The sequence below is a fragment of the Lolium perenne genome, chromosome 1, assembly GCF_019359855.2.
Source record: "Lolium perenne isolate Kyuss_39 chromosome 1, Kyuss_2.0, whole genome shotgun sequence".
Classification (NCBI taxonomy): domain Eukaryota; kingdom Viridiplantae; phylum Streptophyta; class Magnoliopsida; order Poales; family Poaceae; genus Lolium; species Lolium perenne.
The window spans coordinates 271,196,648-271,204,293 of NC_067244.2; positions in this window are offsets into that span (position 1 = coordinate 271,196,648).

The following is a 7,646-nucleotide window of genomic DNA, read 5'->3' on the forward strand; positions in this document are numbered from 1 at the left end:
ACTAAGCTTGGGGATGCTGATACGTCTCCAACGTATCGATAATTTCTTATGTTCCATGCTTGTTTTATGACAATACCTACATGTTTTGTTCACACTTTATGATGATTTTATGCGTTTTCCAGAACTAACCTATTGACGAGATGCCAAAGTGCCAGTTCATGTTTTCTGCTGTTTTTGGTTTCAGAAATCCTAGTAAGGAAATATTCTCGGAATTGGACGAAATCAACGCCCAGAGTCTTAAAATTGGACGAAGCTTCCAGAACACCCGAGAGCCGCCAGAGGGGGGCCACAGGGCCACCAGATGACAGGGTGGCGCGGCCCAGGCCTTGGCCACGCCCCCCTATTGTGTCGCCGCCTTGTCAACCTTCCGACTCCGCCTCTTCGCCTATTTAAAGGTCCCTGACCTAAATCTTCGAGACGGAAAAACCACGGTACGAGAAACCATCCAGAGCCGCCGCCATCGCGAAGCCAAGATCTGGGGGACATAAGTCTCTATTCCGGCACGCCGCCGGGACGGGGAAGTGCCCCCGGAAGGCTCCTCCATCGACACCACCGCCATCATCATCAACGCTGTTGTCTCCCATGAGGAGGGAGTAGTTCTCCATCGAGGCTAAGGGCTGTACCGGTAGCTATGTGGTTAATCTCTCTCCTATGTACTTCAATACAATGATCTCATGAGCTACCTTACATGATTGAGATTCATATGAGTTTTGTATCACTATTCATCTATGTTACTCTAGTGATGTTATTAAAGTACTCTATTCCTCCTGCACGGTGTAATAGTGACAGTGTGTGCATCGTGTAATACTTGGCGTAGGTTATGATTGTAATCTCTTGTACATTATGAAGTTAACTATTGCTATGATAGTATTGATGTGATCTATTCCTCCTTCATAGTGTGATGGTGACAGTGTGCATGCTATGTTAGTACTTGGTTTAGTTGTGTTGATCTATCATGCACTCTAAGGTTATTTAAATATGAATATCGAATATTGTGGAGCTTGTTAACTCCGACATTGAGGGTTCGTGTAATCCTACGCAATTAGTGGTGTTCATCATCCAACAAAAGAGTGTAGAGTGGTTTTATTATGTGATCAATGTTGAGAGTGTCCACTAGTGAAATTATTATCCCTAGGCCTTGTTCCCAAATACTGCTATCACTGCTTGTTTACTGTTTTACTGCATCTGTACTTCCTACAATATTACCACCATCAACCACACGCCAGTTGTAGCATCAAGCTATTTTCTAGTGTCGTTACTACTGCTCATATACATTCATACCACCTGTATTTCACTATCTCTTCACCGAACTAGTGCACCTATACATCTGACAAGTGTATTAGGTGTGTTGGGGACACAAGAGACTTCTTGCTTTGTGGTTGCAGGGTTGCATGAGAGGGATATCTTTGACCTCTTCCTCCCTGAGTTCGATAAACCTTGGGTGATCCACTTAAGGGAAAACTTGCTGCTGTTCTACAAACCTCTGCTCTTGGAGGCCCAACACTGTCTACAGGAAAAGAAGCGTGAGTAGACATCAGCTAGGCGGAGTAGTATAAGGTGTAGAGCGCGTAGATGGCGGCGGCACCGTTGATGGGGGCACCCTAGGCATGAAGCGCCCAACTCCCGTAGTACGGCCTTTAACCTTAGCTTCATCAGCCAACTGTGATTCAGATTCTCTTGCATGATGTAGCAACTCATTCATAGTGGTGTAACTGTAATGAGGAACAATGCCTTTGATATCATACTTCAGACCATTGAGAAAACGAGTCATTGTCATCTCAAGGGATTCTTTGACACGACCATGTTGCATTAGCATCTCCATCTCCATGTAATATTCATCAATAGTCTTCACACCTTGTCTCAATAGGGTCAACTTATCAAATATATTGCGCAAATAATTAGTGGGCACAAAACGCTCGTTCATTGCCGCCTTCATAGCACGCCATGTGATAATAGGCGGTTCACCATCTTCTTCGCGAGCACTAACAAATCGATCCCACCAACGCAATGCATAGCCATCAAATTCGGAAGAAGCACGCTTAATCTTCCTATCTTTGGTGTAATTATGTAAGCACCACAATTTCTCAATCTTCAGCTCCCAAGTGAGGTATTCTTCAACATCAGCACCTCCTTCAAACTTGGGTATGGAGAACTTAGGCTTACCCAATCCATCTTCTTCCTCAAACCCACGACCTGGTCGTCGGAGTTCAGCAAACCCACGAGGACGATTACCACGTGGAGCACCACGATTAGCATTAGGTGCTTCATCTTCTGCGTCATCTTCGTCTTCTGGTTGCTGTTGTTGAGTGAGGTTACCAACAGCCAGTTGCAAATCTTGAAGACTGCGCTGGATATCCTTCATTTGATCTCGCATTGTGGTGACGGTTGCATTAGTAGCATCCAGCTTTTGGGAGATCCCTTGGACCGTTCCCCTAAGCTCATCATCCTGAGTGCGGAATTCACGTCGCATCTCATTACGAAGAGCCTCATACTCCCTCCATGTCATTAAATCTGCAGAGTTCTTGTTCTCCTGGTTAACAATTTTCTCATCACTAGCAGACATGGTTAGTAGGTTAGTGCACTAAATCAAAAATATATGGTGGTACTCTCACAACTCACTCAAAACTGATAAGAAAAGGAAATCTTACCGCTCCAAAGTGAATTAGTATTGCTTACCACTTGTAGTGAAAACTAGTGCACGGATGTAGCGAACCGAATATCAAGGGTATAAGAACAAATCACACAACAAAGCAGGATATATGTGGGGCTGTAGGTGGGCTACCTATTTGCACCAATAACAAGCTCTAGCGCTGACCGTAGACAACTAATGATACTCACACAAGGCGATAAATGTGGCAATGCAACTATATGGAGGAAAGGTTGCAATGCACTAGAGAGACGCTAGCAAAGCTCAACGAGACAGGCACAAGATTGCTCAACTACATGTGCAGTAAAGTAAACTTAGGCCTTCACTTGATTCTTCTAGCACTTCACTTATCTTTTTGGATTTTTGTAGAACACGCAGCTATGTAGCTCTTTTTGCTTCTTTTCTATTTTCTGTTTTTTTGACACAACTCCTTGATAGCACGGCCAACAGATAATGCAAAAGCACCCAAAACCCTAATGAGCAGCATGTCGAGCGGTAAAACTAGTCTCTTCTAGGGAAGTTCCTAGTCACTTATATCGAAAGGCTGTGGCTATAGTTGGGAACAAGCACACTGTACGCTATGGGGACTCGGAGTAACAAAACTGAAACTAGATGAAAGCAGAAACACAAACCCTAACAACTAGATGGAAGAAAAAGATACGCAAAAACTACTACGCAAAGCAACTAAAACTCGAAATTAGTGCAATCTAAGGCTATGGCAAACCCTAACCCTAATATTTTTGGCCTTTTATGGATAGGAAACACTCACAACTCAACTATGGGGTGGATTGTGGATAGGTTACCGAGGAGACGCTGAAATCTGATACCAAGATGACAAGGGGAGGCCCGATCTTCTCAATAAGCAATGGTGGTGATGATGATCACGGGATGAACACATCGGAGAATCACGGATGATGAAGTGGATGATAACTTGTATGACGTAACGAGATCTCTCGATTGGTCCCTGTCGCCAATGCAACAGCTCTCAACCCTGCAAGATATTTGCAAATCCACACACTTGCGCACGTAGCCACCGACCACGAAGTGGTAAGTTGCAACCTTCTAATTCCCAATGGAACAGCAGATTACACAAGACTTTCAGATCTACACCAATATCAAGCAATATGATGTAGGGGATTCAGTAGTTTTGCAGAGCAAACAACTAAGAAATAGGGTTTATCTTAAACGTGGTCTAAAGCAACTTTGGTGGCGTCCTGGGCACTTATATAGGCGTCCGGGACAACCTCAGGTCGAAAAAGTACGAAAATAGCCGACCCAAAATAGATCTAGTCGGGACAGACTCAGACACGGCCGGTCTGGGGGCCGGTCGACCGGGCCTGGGACTGGGCTGGCCGGTTCAAACCAGGCCAGGGACCGGGTGGCAACCGGAGGCGAGCAATGTCGCGCAACAACCCGTCCGGTTGGCATCAACGGGACGCCCGGTTGGCGCCGGGTGGATCCGGCAGACCGCCCGGTTGGACCGGGCCAGGGACCGGGCGCGTCGGCGTGGCGGCCGGTCTAACCGGGTGTTGGACCGGCCTGGACTTTGGCTTCTCCTCTCGCGCATGCCTCCCGTTCCTCCTTCGCGCGTCCATGGGGTATCTTCATGTCCAGCTATGTCCAGCTTCACGTCCATCTTCACGGCCAGCTGCTCCTCTCCTCCTCGTGCGATGCTTGTCTCCCCTTCATACCTGATGATACATAAGTAACATGACTTAGATAGTATAAAGTTCTCATCAATCAAAGTATCGTTTAGGAACAAGTTCACATGTTGTTTAAGTAGCTTCGCACGAGCCCTTGTAATAGGTCCAATCTGAACTTCATTGGACTTGAGCTTCACATCAACTTCATGTTCATTTGGTAATGATGGAGGTAGTAGTGTGGTAGGGATGTCCTCATCATCCCGTGAAAGACTCCATCTCCATTGTTAATATTTTACATAAAGTAACATCATTACACAAAAGTGATTTCCATATTGAGATACACAAGTTATGATACCTATCTAGCTACTCTTCTGAGTTTTCTTCGTGTGTTTCCCTTTCTTATTATTGCGACACAACCATGGACAATCTTCATTATTTAAGATGATGCTTGGGTCAGTTTTACCTTGAAGGGTGGAATATCATCAAACTTATTATAATCTTCTGACATGTCTGTCATGTCCTCTACTCCCACGATGTTTCTTTTTCCTGAAAGAACTATATGGCGCTTTGGCTCATCGTATGATGTGTCCTCTTGCCTTTCTTTTCTTTTTTTGGTTTGCTAGACATGTCCTTCACATAAAAAACCTGAGCCACTTCACTGGCTAGGACGAATGGTTCGGTGTCGTACCCTAGATTCTTGAGATCCACTGTAGTCATTCCGTACTGCGGGTCTACCTGAACCCCGTCTTTCAGGTTGAACCATTTGCACCGGAACAAAGGGACCTTGAAATTAGGTCCATAGTCAAGTTCCCATATCTCCTCTATGTACCCATAATATGTGACCTTCTTCCCATTGCCATCTTCTGCATCAAAGCGGACACCACTGTTTTGGTTGGTGCTCTTTTTATCTTGGGCGAACGTGTAAAATGTATTCCCATTAATCTCGTACCCTTGAAAAGTCGATATAGTCGAAGAAGGTTGCTTGGCCAACAAGTATAGCTGCTCGTCATCAGTGACATTCATGAGACGTGTTTGCAACCAACCGCCGAAAGTCTTCATGTGTTCTCCATCAATCCAATCTTCACGTTGCTCCGGGTATTTAGAGCGTAAGATATCCTTGTGTTCCTCTTTGTACGGAGCCACCAAGATGGAATTATGTAGAACTGTGTAGTGTGCTTGAGTGAAAGAATTTCCATCCATACACGTTGTTGCTTTTTTTCCTAGCGTACCTTTTCCACGCAGTCTCCCCCTCATAGCGCGATTCAGGAACACCGATCGGCTTAAGGTCAGGAATAAAGTCAACACAAAACTCAATGACCTCCTCTGTTCCATAGCCCTTGGATATGCTTCCTTCTAGCCTAGCACGGTTATGAACGTACTTCTTTAATACTCCCATGAATCTCTCAAAGGGGAACATGTTGTGTAGAAATACAGGACTGAGAACGTCAATCTCTTCGACCAGGTGAACTAGGAGATGTGGCATAATATTGAAGAAGGATGGTGGGAACACCAACTCGAAGCTGACTAGACATTGCACCACATCCTTCTGTAAATTTTGTAGAGTTAGTGGATTGAAACCTTTTGAGAAATTGCATTGAGGAACGCACATAGCTTCACAATGGGTACTCGAACATTTTTCGGCAGAAGCCCCCTCAATGCAACCAGAAGTAATTGTGTCATAATCACGTGGCAGTCATGAGACTTTAAGTTTTGAAACTTTTTCTCTAACATGTTTATTATTCCCTTTATATTCGACGAGAAGCCAGACAGGACCTGGATGCTACTCAGGACTTCAAAAAAGATCTCCTTCTCTTCTTTGGTAAGAGCGTAGCTGGTAGGACCTTGATACTTATCTGGATCCAGGTTGTTACTTCTTGGATACTTTCCTGGTCCTTCCGTGCATCCGGTGTATCTTTTGTCTATCCATACACGCCCAAGAAGTTTAACAGGTTCACGCAAAGATTTTTCGTCACGTGCATCACGTTGATTGTAGAGTGAACCTATAGGAATTTCTAGTAGGGTAGCTCCCAAAATATAGACTTCTTCTTCCACATGGGTACGTGTCCGTCAACAACATGCGGAACGGATTGTCCGCCTGGACCCTTTCTAAAGATCACTTTTAAATCCTTGACCATATAATATATAACATCCCCAGTAGGGCGGGTAGGCTTCGTTCGGTTATCTGCCTCACCTCCGAAATGCTTTCCTCTCTTTCTTACGTGATGTTGTTTTGGAAGAAATCGATGATGCCCCAGGTACACATTCTTGTTTCCCAAATATATAATGTCAGTCTCACTTGCATGCATTGTATCCCTTGTTTGACTGCCCTGAAATGTTACTAAGAGCATGCCAATCATTGATGGTTACAAACAACAACACTCGTAGGTTAAATTCCTTTTGTTCGTGCTCATCCCACACATGTACACCTTCTTCACGCCACAACTGTAAAAGTTTTTCAACCAATGGCCTCAGGTACACATCAATGTCGTTGCCGGGTTGCCTCGGGCCCTGGATGAGCACTGGCATCATAATGAACTTCCGCTTCATGCACAACCAAGGAGGAAGGTTATAGATACATAGTCACTGGCCAGGTGCTATGACTGGAGCTCTGCTCCCCGAAAGGATTAAAGCCATATGTACTTAGACCAAATCTTAAGTTCCTTGCGTCATCTGAAAATGACTTGAACTCTCTGTCGATTTTTCTCCACTGCGTCCCGTCAGCGGGGTGTCTCAACATCACATCTTTCTTACAATCCTCTTTGTGCCATCGCAACAACTTGTCATGCTCTTTGTTTTGGAACAAACATTTCAACCGTGGTATTATAGGAGCATACCATATCACCTTCGCAGGAACCCTCTTCCTGGGGTTGGACTCGCCCTCAACATCGCCAGGGTTATCTCACCCGATCTTATACCTCAATGCACTACATACCGGGCATGCATTCAAATTCTCGTACTCCTTGCGATAGAGGATGCAGTCATTGATGCATGCATGTATCTTCTGCACCTCTAATCCTAGAGGGCAGGCAACCTTCTTTGCATCGTACGTACTAGAGGGCAATACGTTTTTCCCTGTAAGCATCTTCTTTATTATTTTCAGCAACTTTTCAAATCCCTTGTCAGAAGTACCATTCTCTGCCTTCCATTGCAGCAATTTCAGCGTGGTACCCAGCTTTTTCTGGCCATCTTCACAATTTGGGTAAAACAGTTTGTTGTGATCCTCTAACATTTTTTCCAACTTCAACCTCTCCTTTTCACTTTCGCAGTTTATCTTCGCATCAAGAATGGCCCGACCCAAATCGTCATCGGGGTCATCAAATATCGTCTCATCAAAAATGGGCTCTTCTTCAGCTTCG